The sequence below is a fragment of the Microcebus murinus genome, chromosome 16 (genome assembly GCF_040939455.1).
Source record: "Microcebus murinus isolate Inina chromosome 16, M.murinus_Inina_mat1.0, whole genome shotgun sequence".
NCBI lineage: Eukaryota > Metazoa > Chordata > Mammalia > Primates > Cheirogaleidae > Microcebus > Microcebus murinus.
Window position 1 is genome coordinate 52,570,671 of NC_134119.1, and position 13,191 is coordinate 52,583,861.

The window sequence follows — 13,191 nt, forward strand, 5'->3', positions numbered from 1 at the left end:
GCCTAAAGGAGGGAAAGAAGGCCGAGGCAGGCTCAGGGGCTGAGAGCCTGAGGCAGGGTCCCACGTCATTCCACGTCAGGGACCAGATACTCATCCTGGTTGTCAACAGAACATGAAGCAATGCACATCAGCCTCACCTCAAGTCTGCCAGGCAGGAGCCGTTCCTCCCCCATGTGCAGCTGAGGAAACTGAGGCCCAGCTAGTTAAACAACTTGCCCAGGCAGCACGTTTGTGAGGCACAGCCCTGGGCCCAAGTTCAGCTCACATGCTCAAGCCGTCGCTAGCTTGCAGGCGTTCAGTCTGCGTGTGTCTTAGTCTCCAGCCACTGTTCATCGCCCCCCTCTGATTAGCAGGTCACAGATGGACTCAGGCTCTGGGGTCCGTGTGGACTGAGGGGCCAACACGGAGGAATGAGTTCCAATGGGAAAGGAACAGGCTTTGTGGGTAGCACCTGGCAGCATTTCCCATCCCGGACGCCAGCCCCTAGGAGTGCCCCGAGCCCAGGACCACAGGCGCCCTCCCCAAGACACCTCTGCCCCGGAACAGTGAGCCCCTCCTCCGCCTCCCTGAGCCTGTGCCAGCTCCTCAGGCTCCCATCACAGGACATCCCATTGTCTCCAGGGGCCTTAGAGAGCGGATAGACATTAGTATTGGGGGAGGTAGTCCTCCTAGCCTTCTTGGGGACCAGAGTGAGGTTAAGAGAAAAGAAAACCCACTCTGAACTACAGGGCAGGGGCAGCTGCTGCCCCCATGACAGAGAGCCCCACATCGGGCACTGCATGGAGGTCAGGCGGTCACCTCAGGGCCCACAGAGCCCAGGCTGGGCCAGAGAAGGGTGCGGTGGTCCCCAGCTCAGAGTATGGACAGGGGTCCTGAAGGAACCAGGACAACTGCGAGTGGGGACGGGGTGCTTGGGGCCACAAGTGAGGGGAAGCCTGAGCTGGGGCAGGGCACACGCTTGAGCCATCATCTCTAGCCCTTTGGTCCATCAGCGTGGAGTCCCTGCCGCAGTCACGCGGCCGCGTCTCCAGCTTCTGGTGCCGGGCCCAGAGGGGTGGTGGGAAGGGGGTTTCTGCCTCAGCCCTGGCCCCGCTGCTCAGCCAGCCTCCACAGGGACAGCGGGGCCCGCCAGCCGTCTGAACACAGAGCCCCGGGAGGCGTGTTCTGGCGCATATGCATATTCACATTTTTCTCTCAAAATGCTCAAAGCAGTCAAAACTTCTGCTCCTCTTCAGCTTTCTGAAAGCAAACCCCCAAATGCCGCCAGGCATCTGGGGGTGGTATTTACCTGCCACGGCTTGCCTTCCCTGCATTAGGACTAACAATACAGGAACAAAGGGAATTCCATCTTTTCCAGCTAAGGAGCCTACTGAACGCAATTTGTTGCATTGATTTTTTTTAAAACATAGAGTGTGCAAAATATTTGCAGGAATAAAGAAAAATTCAGAGAACTTATTTAAATCATTTCCTTGGCTGAACTTTGCAGAGTCTGGGGAAACATCCAGGTGGCTCAGGGCCAGGCCTTGCTGGGCCACATCTAGCACCTCAGAGCAAACCCCGTGCTTCCAGATGGGGCCAGACACCTAGCAAATGGGCCTGACCAACCCAATAATTCAAGGCTGGTGTGGAGGACGGAGGGTGGGCTGGCCCAGAGAGAAGGCTGGGCTGGGGCCAGCGCCCATGGCCGCTCCGCTGCTCTCATGGCACGTGGGGAATTGACAGGACGTAGGGGGAGAAATGACCCCACAGGGAGAAAGAGGGCGGAGGGGGATGGGGAAGGACAGAAGGGAAAGACAGTTCCTTCAGACTGTCAGGGGCCTGCAGCTCTGGGTCGCCACAATTCTGCCCAATAGCCCTAAAAGGCCATTGTCCTCAGTGTAGGCAAAAGCGAAAACTTCCCTCTGGGAGGCCGAGGCGGGCAGATTGCTCGAGGTCAGGAGTTCAAAACCAGCCTGAGCAAGACCCCGTCTCTACTAAAAATAGAAAGAAATTAATTGGACAACTAAAAATATATATACAAAAAATTAGCCGTGCATGGTGGCGCATGCCTGTAGTCCCAGCTACTCGGGAGGCTGAGACAGGAGGATCGCCTGAGCCCAGGAGTTTGAGGTTGCTGTGAGCTAGGCTGACGCCATGGCACTCACTCTAGCCTGGGCAACAAAGGGAGACTCTGTCTCAAAAAAAAAAAAAAAAAAGCGAAAACCTCCCAGTGTGGCCAGGGCCCTGGTGGAAAAAGACACACAGCAGACACCTAAAGCAGTATGGGCAATCCATGAACGCTTCCTGGAGGAGATGACAGCGAGATTGGGGCTTGAGTCAAGAGACAGCCATTAGCCAGGCAGAGGGAGCCTGGGCCCGGTGTTGCAGAGGGGAACAGAAGTCCAGGTGAGGCAGCGGCATCTTCAAAGGCCCTGCGCTGAGGAGCGAGGAGGGGTGCAGGAGCGCAGTATGGCTGAAGGGGCTGGGGCTGGGCTGAGGCTGGAGGCCAGTGTACATGTGACCGCCGTCCTAGGGGCCTGAGCTTCCTCCATAGACGGTGGAAGGAGCCACCTGATCCGACATCCGGAGGCCCGGCCGACGCACCTCCCGCGTGTTCTGAACGAGCGCGAGACCAGGCTAGCGAACGGCAGACGGGACGCCAAAACGTCTCCTTCATGGCTGGGAAACTGATTTTGAAGAATGTGGCTTCTGTCTGCAGGCCGGCGAGACTCATGACAGGAACCTGAGCGTGAGGCAAACTGACCCCGCGTCTCCAGCACGGGCAGGTGTCTGTGACCCCAGGTCAGAGGGGGATGTGGGGCTCCTGCCCGAAGACCTCATCTGCGAACTCGCTCCTTCTGAGCAGGAGGAGGCTCAGGGGCAGGCCGGAGGAGCCCCTCCCCAGCAGCGGGAAGGACAGAAGCTCAGGGCCCCGTCTAGGAGCAGAGGCCGGGTAAGTTCCCGGCACTGGACAAGGGAGAAGAGCCCTCAGGGTGAGGAGGGGCAGGTCCCTGGTCAGGGTCAGGGTCAGGGTTAATGTCAGGTGTCTGGAGAGAGGAAGGGAGAAAGAAAGGGCCCAGAAGGAAGAAGTGCTGCCACCAGCAGGCAGGACAGGGCTGGGAAAAGGCGAAAAACACCGCTCCTCACAGCCAACACTGCTGCTGACCAGCTGTCACCCTGCGCGGCCCTGCACATGGCCTGGAGTTTGGGAAAGGAGAAGGTGAGGCCCCATGGGGAGGGCCTTCCTGCAGCGCGATGGAGACCTCCCCGCAGAGGACAGAGCAGCGCTGGCATGCCACACGTCCGCCCTTCTCAGGCCTCCCCCGCGCCATGGGGCCCGCCCCACCCCAGTCCTGCCTCTAGCTGGAGGGGCGTGAGTGGGACCGGAGAGTTGGGTCAGGCCCAGAAGGACCCCTCCCTGCCCAGCTTCAACTAAAGCCTCCACAGGTCGATAAGCCTCCCTGCCGCCCGCCTCTCATGTCCGCCCTGCACGAGGCCCTCGAGGGGTGTGCACCCCACGGCCGATCCTTCAGCTGCCCCTTAAAGCCTGTTTCATCTCCAGATTGCTAGAACTGATGCAGGGTCTGCCTCTCTGAATGCCCACCCCTCGTCCCCCACACACACTCACACACACTCACTCACACACACACACACACACTCACTCACACACACACACTCACACACACTCACACACTCACACACACTCACACACTCACACACACTCACACACTCACACACACTCACACACACTCACACACACACACTGGCCCCAGCTCTGTCTGTGGGGCCCCAGGGCCCTCTGGCCCCTCTGGCCCAGGACAGCCCCTCAGCGTCTGCCAGTAACGACAATACCCTGCCCTCCTCCTCCAGGCTGAACTGCTTCTGTTCCCTCAAAATCGATCAAAGAACTAAATACCAGAACTGGAAATACAAAACTGTTAGAAGAAGACAGAGGGGTACATGTTCAGGACCTTAAATTTGGTAAAGCCTTCTTAGCCTTGACATCAAAAGCATAAGCAACAAAAGAAAAAATAGATAAATTAGATTTCATCAAATTTGAAACATTTATACTTCAAAGGATACAATCAAGAAAGTAAAATGACAACCCACAGAATGGGAGAGAATATTTTCAAATCATGTATCTGATAAGGAATTTGTATCCAGAATATATAAAGTGCTCATATAACTCGATGATAAAAAGACAAATAACCCAATTTAAAAATGGGCAAAGGATCTGAACAGACTTTCTTCCAAAGAAAATATGCAAATGGCCAACAAGTGTGTGAAGAGATGCCAGACATCACTGGTCACTGGGGAAACGCAAACCAATGCCATAAGGAGCCATAATTTCCCATGATTGACACGACTGTACGCTCACCGGAATGGCTCACGTCAGAAAGTCGGTAATAAGAAGTGTCGGCGAGGCTGTGGGGAAATAAAAGCTCGTACCCATCTGGAGAGAATGGAGAATGCTACAGCCACCTTGGAAACAGGCTGGCAGTTCACGCAAAAATGTACACTCAGACGTTTGCAGCAACACTATTTATAATGGCCAAGAGGTAGAAACAACCCAAATGTTCATCAGCAGACGGACAGGTAAAAAAGGTGCTAGATGCATACAATGCAATAGCAGTCCGTGTACAAAGCAGTAAAGTGCCAGCACCGGCTGTCGCGTGGATGAGCCCTGGCAACGTCGTGCAGGTGACAGAAGCCAGATATAAAAGGCCGTACGATTACATTCGTATGAAACATCTGAATAGGGACATCTGTAGAGACGGAAAGTCAATTTGCGGTTGCTGGGGCTGAGGAGTAATGGCTCATGAATACAGGTTGGTTCTGGCATGATGAAAATGTTCCAAAATTAATTTTAGTGATGGCTATATTTGTCTATTCACATATTAAAAATCACTGAATTATATGCTTTAAAAGGGTGAATTGTATGTGAATTATAGCTCAATAAAGCTATTTGTAAATAATTTTTTTTTTTTTTTTGAGACAGAGTCCCCCTGTGTTGCCCAGGCTAGAGTGAGTGCTGTGGCGTCAGCCTAGCTCACAGCAACCTCAAACTCCTGGGCTCAAGGGATCCTGCTGCCTCAGCCTCCCGAGTAGCTGGGACTACAGGCATGCGCCACCATGCCCGGCTGATTTTTTCTATGTATATTAGTTGGCCAATTAATTTCTTTCTATTTATAGTAGAGATGGGGTCGCGCTCTTGCTCAGGCTGGTTTCGAACTCCTGAACTCAAACAATCCACCTGCCTTGGCCTCCCAGAGAGCTAGGATTACAGGTGTGAGCCACTGCACCTGGCCAATTTGTAAATAAATTTTTAAAGAATAGAAGAAAGGCACATCTTGACCTCAGCTTTCACCTTAAGAAACTAGAAAAATAAGACTGAATGAAACCCAAAATAAGAACAGGGAAAGAAATAATAAAATCAGAGTTAAAATCAATGAAATAGAAAACAGAAAATAACAGAGAAGATCAATAAAATGGAAAGCTGGTTCTTTGAGAAAGTTGGCAAAATTTATAAACGGCAGTTAGATTGATCAGGGCAAAAAGAACATGCAGATGAGCAACATCAGGAATGGGAGAGAACATTGTTACAGATTTTCTTTACAAGTCTGAGCCACAGCCTTTAATGAAAACACTCAGTGCTGTCCAGAGAGGGGGCGTCTCAGTCCCCTGAGCGCCTCTTCTGCACAGGCCCTGGGACACAGAGGACAGCAGCGATTGGGGACTTTGAGTTAATAGTATTTCGATCAGATTTTGGACTTACGGTAGATGCTCGAATGCTTAAGACTTTGGGGGGTGTTGGGATGGGGTGAATGCTTTTCCTATGCAGGAAGGACATGCATTTGCAGGGCCAGAGTAGGGCTGGTATGTGTTGAAGGGTATCCCTAAAACTTGTGAGTTAAAGTCCTAAGCCGGTCCATGTGACCTTGTTTGGGAGTGGGGCTGTGCAGATGTCACTGGTCAAGATGCGATCACACTGTGGTGACCCTAATCCAATGTGACTGGTATCCTTACAGAGAGAGAGAAAATTGAACATAGACACGGAGGGAGGAAGAAAACTTTTGTTATTTTAAGCAACCTGCACTAGTTTCCTAAGCCCGTCATCACAGAGTGCAGGAAGCTGGTGGCTTAAACCACAGGAACTGATCATCTCACACTTTAGGAGACTGGAAGACCCACACCAGTGCGTTGGCAGGGCTGGTTCCCCCCAGGGCTGCAAGGAAGGGTCTGTCTCGGGGCTCTCCTCCGGCTTCCGCCAGCTTGCTCGCCACCTCTGGCGTTCTCTAGCGTCCAGAGCACCGCCCTGTTCTCTGCCCGCACCGCCGCATGCTGTCCTCCCTGCGCGACTCTAACCTTCTCCCCTTCACGAGGACGCCCCATGCTGTCCTCCCTGCGCGTCTCCAACCTTCTCCCCTTCACGAGGACACCGCATGCTGTCCTCCCTGCGCGTCTCCAACCTTCTCCCCTTCACGAGGACGCCCCATGCTGTCCTCCCTGCGCGACTCCAACCTTCTCCCCTTCACGAGGACGCCACATGCTGTCCTCCCTGCGCGTCTCCAACCTTCTCCCCTTCACGAGGACGCCCCATGCTGTCCTCCCTGCGCGTCTCCAACCTTCTCCCCTTCACGAGGACGCCCCATGCTGTCCTCCCTGCGCGTCTCCAACCTTCTCCCCTTCACGAGGACGCCACATGCTGTCCTCCCTGCGCGACTCCAACCTTCTCCCCTTCACGAGGACGCCGCATGCTGTCCTCCCTGCGCGACTCCAACCTTCTCCCCTCATGAGAACTCCGCATGCTGTCCTCCCTGCGAGTCTCCAACCTTCTCCCCTTCATGAGGATGCCCCATGCTGTCCTCCCTGCGCGTCTCCAACCTTCTCCCCTTCACGAGGACGCCCCATGCTGTCCTCCCTGCGCGTCTCCAACCTTCTCCCCTTCATGAGGACGCCCCATGCTGTCCTCCCTGCGCGACTCCAACCTTCTCCCCTTCATGAGAACTCCGCATGCTGTCCTCCCTGCGAGTCTCCAACCTTCTCCCCTTCACGAGGACGCCCCATGCTGTCCTCCCTGCGCGTCTCCAACCTTCTCCCCTTCACGAGGACGCCCCATGCTGTCCTCCCTGCGCGACTCCAACCTTCTCCCCTTCACGAGGACGCCCCATGCTGTCCTCCCTGCGAGTCTCCAACCTTCTCCCCTTCACGAGGACGCCCCATGCTGTCCTCCCTGCGCGTCTCCAACCTTCTCCCCTTCACGAGGACGCCCCATGCTGTCCTCCCTGCGCGTCTCCAACCTTCTCCCCTTCACGAGGACGCCCCATGCTGTCCTCCCTGCGCGACTCCAACCTTCTCCCCTTCATGAGAACTCCGCATGCTGTCCTCCCTGCGAGTCTCCAACCTTCTCCCCTTCACGAGGACGCCCCATGCTGTCCTCCCTGCGCGTCTCCAACCTTCTCCCCTTCACGAGGACGCCCCATGCTGTCCTCCCTGCGCGACTCCAACCTTCTCCCCTTCACGAGGACGCCCCATGCTGTCCTCCCTGCGCGTCTCCAACCTTCTCCCCTTCACGAGGACGCCTCATGCTGTCCTCCCTGCGCGTCTCCAACCTTCTCCCCTTCACGAGGACGCCCCATGCTGTCCTCCCTGCGCGTCTCCAACCTTCTCCCCTTCACGAGGACGCCCCATGCTGTCCTCCCTGCGCGACTCCAACCTTCTCCCCTTCATGAGGACGCCTCATGCTGTCCTCCCTGCGCGTCTCCAACCTTCTCCCCTTCACGAGGACGCCCCATGCTGTCCTCCCTGCGCGTCTCCAAAATTCTCCCCTTCACGAGGACGCCCCATGCTGTCCTCCCTGCGCGACTCCAACCTTCTCCCCTTCATGAGGACGCCTCATGCTGTCCTCCCTGCGCGTCTCCAACCTTCTCCCCTTCACGAGGACGCCCCATGCTGTCCTCCCTGCGCGTCTCCAAAATTCTCCCCTTCACGAGGACGCCCCATGCTGTCCTCCCTGCGCGACTCCAACCTTCTCCCCTTCATGAGGACGCCTCATGCTGTCCTCCCTGCGCGTCTCCAACCTTCTCCCCTTCATGAGGACGCCTCATGCTGTCCTCCCTGCGCGACTCCAACCTTCTCCCCTTCATGAGGACGCCCCATGCTGTCCTCCCTGCGCGTCTCCAACCTTCTCCCCTTCATGAGGCCGCCAATCCTGTTGGATTAGGGCCCACCCTAATGATGTCATTTTAACTTGATAACTTCAGCAAAGACCCCATCTCCAAACCGTGCACACTGTGGGACACTGAGGGATTTAACATGTGCATTTGGAGGAACACAACTCAACCTATAACACCAGTCCCGGGCTCCAGAGTTGGTTCATTTCTCCTCTTAATTATAGACTTACAATGTCAATGAGCCATAAAATGTATTTATCTTGTTCTGTGAGAAGTATTTAATTCATTGGTCTTATATATTTTACTGCTTAGAAGAGATTAAAATTGCCTGGGCAAGAGTTCTCATAGAAGTTTGATCTGTTTTCATTCTGTTCTCTGCCAGAATTCTATGCACATCCATTGCTGCTTTTAGCAGAATGTTTTCAAATCCATCGCAGGTATTTTTTTTACATTATTAATATTTTTAATTGTAACACAATATATAGAACATAACATTTACCATTTTACCATTTTTAGGTGTACAGTTGAGGGGCATTGAGTGCATTCCCACTGGGCAGCCATCACCACTCCACCTCCAGACCTCCCCGTCTTCCCAAACTGAAGCTCTGCCCCATAAAGCACTAACTCCCACCCGCCCCCAACCCCTGGGAACCACCGTTCTGCTCTCTGTCTCTGCGGGTGCCTATTCTGGACATATCATGTAAGTGGTATCATACATTTGTGCTCTTGTGTCTGCCTTATGTCACCGGGCATAATGTCCTCAAGCTTCATCCATGTTGTCACTTGTGTCAGAGTTTCCTTCCTTTTTAAGGTTGAGCAACACTTTGTCGCTCCATTCATCCATCTGTGGACATTTTTTGGCAAATGCTGCTACAGGGACACTGGCACACAAGAGTCTGTTTGATTCTCTGCCCTCAATTCTTCTGGATATATACCTGGGAGAAGAATTGCTCGTCAAAAATTAAAAAGGCATTTTTAACTATTGACAGTCTTTAGTATTGTGCACTCAGATCTTGCTGATTATCCAATGAGTTAGTGGAAAATAAAAACTCCCCCATTGATTTCTAATCTGAACTTCTTGGAGACTCAAACCTGTTTCCTGGGGGAACAGGTCCAGGCCTGGCAGGTCTCCTTCCTGATCGTCTCTGCACGGCGTTGCTCAACTCTGTCTTTGGATCGTCAGGAAGACTGAGCGTCAAAATGACATTGGCCCAGTTGATTCCAAGCTCGGGAACTCTCGGGTGTTTGGGGTGGACTTGAGGATTTCCATGTGGCAGGTTTACAAATCCAGTCGTTAGACCACTGTTAGCACTAGCTCACACTTCCTGCATAGACTGCATTCAGCTAGGACAAATGCTCAGCAAGAGTGCTGTTGAAGAAAGAATTCTGGGGTGAAAAATGGGCAGCAAAAAATCAGAGGGAAGGCCTGGTGCACACCTGTAATCCTAGCACTCTAGGAGGCCAAGGTGGGATGCCAGGAGTCTGAGGCCAGCCTCAGCAAGAGCGAGACCCCATCTCTACCAAAAATAGAAAAATTAGCCAGGTGTGGTGACATGTACCCACGGTCCCAGCTACTCAGAAAGCTGAGGCAGGAGGATCTCTTGAGCCCAGGCTCAAACTGTGCTGTGAGCTAGGCTGACACCACAGCACTCTAGCCAGGGTGACAGAGTGAAACTCTGTCTCAAAAAAAAAAAAAAAAAAAATCAGAAGGAAATCAGATGTTGGTTATATTTGTAAAATAGAATAATATCAGGGTTGAGGTTCCTGTGCCAAGACACGAACACACATTCACACAGACACACACACAGATGCACGTTTTGCTCTCTGCCCTCAGGGAGCTTACAGTCTGACTCTGGGGACGCCACCTAGGGAAAGACCACCGCCATGTGCGGGTGTGGCGAGACAGCCATCCCCAGGCTCCTGGCAGCGAGGGGCCGTGGACTGGGAGTGGCAGCAACACGCACTCCTTCTGCGGAAGCATCCTCTCCTGGAGGTCGTCTGCTCCGATGATGCACCGCGAGACGGCAGAGCCTCTGCTGCCAGGTCCTGGGTGACCGCGCCTCACAGACACAACACGGGCAAGACACAAACTGGGAGGGAGTAAGCCGCAGGGACACGGTGCTGGTCTGGGGTGGCAGCGAGCACTGAGAGCCCCGCCCAGCACGCTGGCGCGTCGTCCCACACCTTCCGCGTTTGACAGTGGGGGTGAAGACACAAGGCCATGGAGACAAGGGGTGACCTCTGGCCCTGGCTGGCACGCAGCAGGCACGTGCCAGGTTACTCCGCTCTCCGCCCCTGCCCGCTGCCACCTGAGGCCACACAACGTTCGGAGGCCAGAAAAGTCCTCCTGAGAACTGGAGGACTGGGCAAAGATCATCCCTTTCAAGCTGGGCAAAGATCATCCTTTCATGTGCCCGGGGTTATTATAATTGTAGGTGGAGGTGGGTTTGCACTTTCCAAAACGGTGTGCGGCCAACTGACTGCTGCTGAGAAAGAAATCCTGTAGAAGCCAAGCTCAAGGGCAAGCACCCGCCCTTGCTGTTGGAATTTTCCTTTTAAGGATGACTGTGTTGTTATGCTGAGGAGGTTTGAGGCCAGGTGATTTTTTCAGGCGGGAGGCTTCCTGGGACTTGGTGCAGTTTATTGAGGGGGAACAGTCTCATCTAAAGGGCAGAGTTGGAGAAGTGACACGGTGTGGGTTTCCGGAGCCCCGCAGCTATGCCTGCGTAGGTGCTCTGGCTTAGTGTGCGGTTATATCCTGATAATCGGCTTTAAACTTCAGGCCCGAGTCTTGGTAACATGCCGGTGTTGTGTTCTCTTCCATGCAAGCTTTTTCTCAGATGAAATGTCTTTCTTTTCTTACGAAGGACACAGGACGCAGCAACATCAGAGAGGTGATTGCCTAGAATCGCCACGGAGTTTTCCAAAGCTGGAAGGAAACCTAGAGATCAGCCCAGCCAGTGAAATGGGGATAAGGACCATTATGAAGAAATTCAATTAAAGTAAAAGGTACATTATAAACTTTGACTGAAAAACTCCCAAATAGAGTTATTATCGTCTCAGCTGAATTACCTAGATAATTTTTCACCACCTCTTGATGGCAAAGTCTGACTCCCAAAATGTACCCACCCTTTCCAAATGACTAAATGTGTTAGCTAGTTATTGCTGCACAACAAATCACTCCAAACCTAACAGCTGGAAATGGCAACCAACATCCTCACCCACTTTTGATACTTACTGTTTCTCTCTTCAGTCATGGGGGCGGTGGTGACTTCATATTGTGGTTGTAATTTGCATTTTCCTGATGACTAATGAAATGGGACACTTTCTCCATAATCACTGGTAATTTGGCTATCCTCTTCCGTGAAGTACCTCAATGTTGTATCTTCGTCTGCGCCAAGGTCACAAAAATGTCCCCCTGTGTTTTCCTCTGAAATCTTTATATTTTCTCACCTTTCTCACTTAGATGTGCAGTGCACATGGAATGGATTCTGTATGCATGGCAAAAGGCAGAGATCGGAGTAAGCCTTTCCCATGTGAACATCCAGTTTGCCCAAAATCATTTGCTGAAAAGACCATGTCCTCCCATGAAATAGTCTTTCCTTTTATATTTTGCTTTTTTTTTTTTTTGAGACAGAGTCTCACTTTGTTGCCCAGGCTAGAGTGAGTGCCGTGGCATCAGCCTGGCTCACAGCAACCTCAAATTCCTGGGCTCAAGCAATCCTCCTGCATCAGCCTCCCAAGTAGCTGGGACTACAGGCATGCGCCACCATGCCCGGCTAATTTTTTCCATATATATTAGTTGGCCAATTAATTATCTTTCTATTTATATTAGAGACGGGGTCTCGCTCTTGCTCAGGCTGGGTTCGAACTCCTGACCTCGAGCAATGCGCCCGCCTTGGCCTCCCAGAGTGCTAGGATTACAGGCGTGAGCCACTGCGCCTGGCCTATTTTTTGCTTTATATATTATAGATTGTGAGAAGTGATTGATTACCACAATTTTGTATCACCTTGGTAATTTAAATGTGTCTACACATCTATATTCATAACTGTGCAAAAGATGAGAAACAGTTATATTTGGTATATGGACCTTTCATAAAAAGAGAAAAAATATGTTAAAAAAAATAAAAGATTAGAAGCATTTCAATGTGCCCATATGGGAGTTAGATTAAATAAATTCTGATTACATTAAGATAGCAGATCACAAGCGGAGTAGATCTGTGTACACAGACACGGACAGTCTTGGGGTCTAGTAGCTACATAGAAGAAACAAATGAGGAGCAGAAGAGTGTGAATAAAATGCAACATTTGTGAAAAGTGCGGGTGTTAGATACGTTTACTTGACTACCAACGTTTAAAATATCTCTGCAGGCGCCCAGAGGAATTAATAACGTATTATGTATTAAAATAACTTTTCATTTAAAATAAGATCCAAAATAAAATAAATATAAGATCTGATCAACTTTTTAAAAAAGTTAATGTATGCCCATTATACATGAAAATGGACAAAATAGAAAAGTTCAAAGAAGAAAACAAAATCTGCCCAATGCCATTATCCACAGATTACCACTAGTAACTTGTTGAAATCTTTTCTCCCAGGCTCTTTTACATCATGAATTTATAGTGTAGAAACAATATTTTACCCACAACTGCCACATGCAGGCTTCCCGTGCATTTAGCGGTCTTCCTGAGCGTGCTCTGTGGGTGCCGGGGGCTTCACATCTTTACTTTCACGGACAGTGAAGAGCATTTCTGTCCTGGTCTCAGAGCATTTCCTCCGTGTCCACTTCAGGAGGTGGAAATGCACATTCTTAAGGCTCTCGATGCATCCTGGCAGGTTTCCCTTGAGAAAGGTCATACTGAACTTCACCGCAGCCCCGCCGGCCGTGCAGGGGCAGCAGCCTTTGTGGCGTCAGGGTGTCACAGAGTCACAGAGCCGACGGACCACACTCGAGCCACATGTGCGGTGTCTCGCTCCCTGTGCCCCAGCCACACCAAGAGAGACTCCTGGGAAGGCAAGCAGAGGTGGGAGACAGGG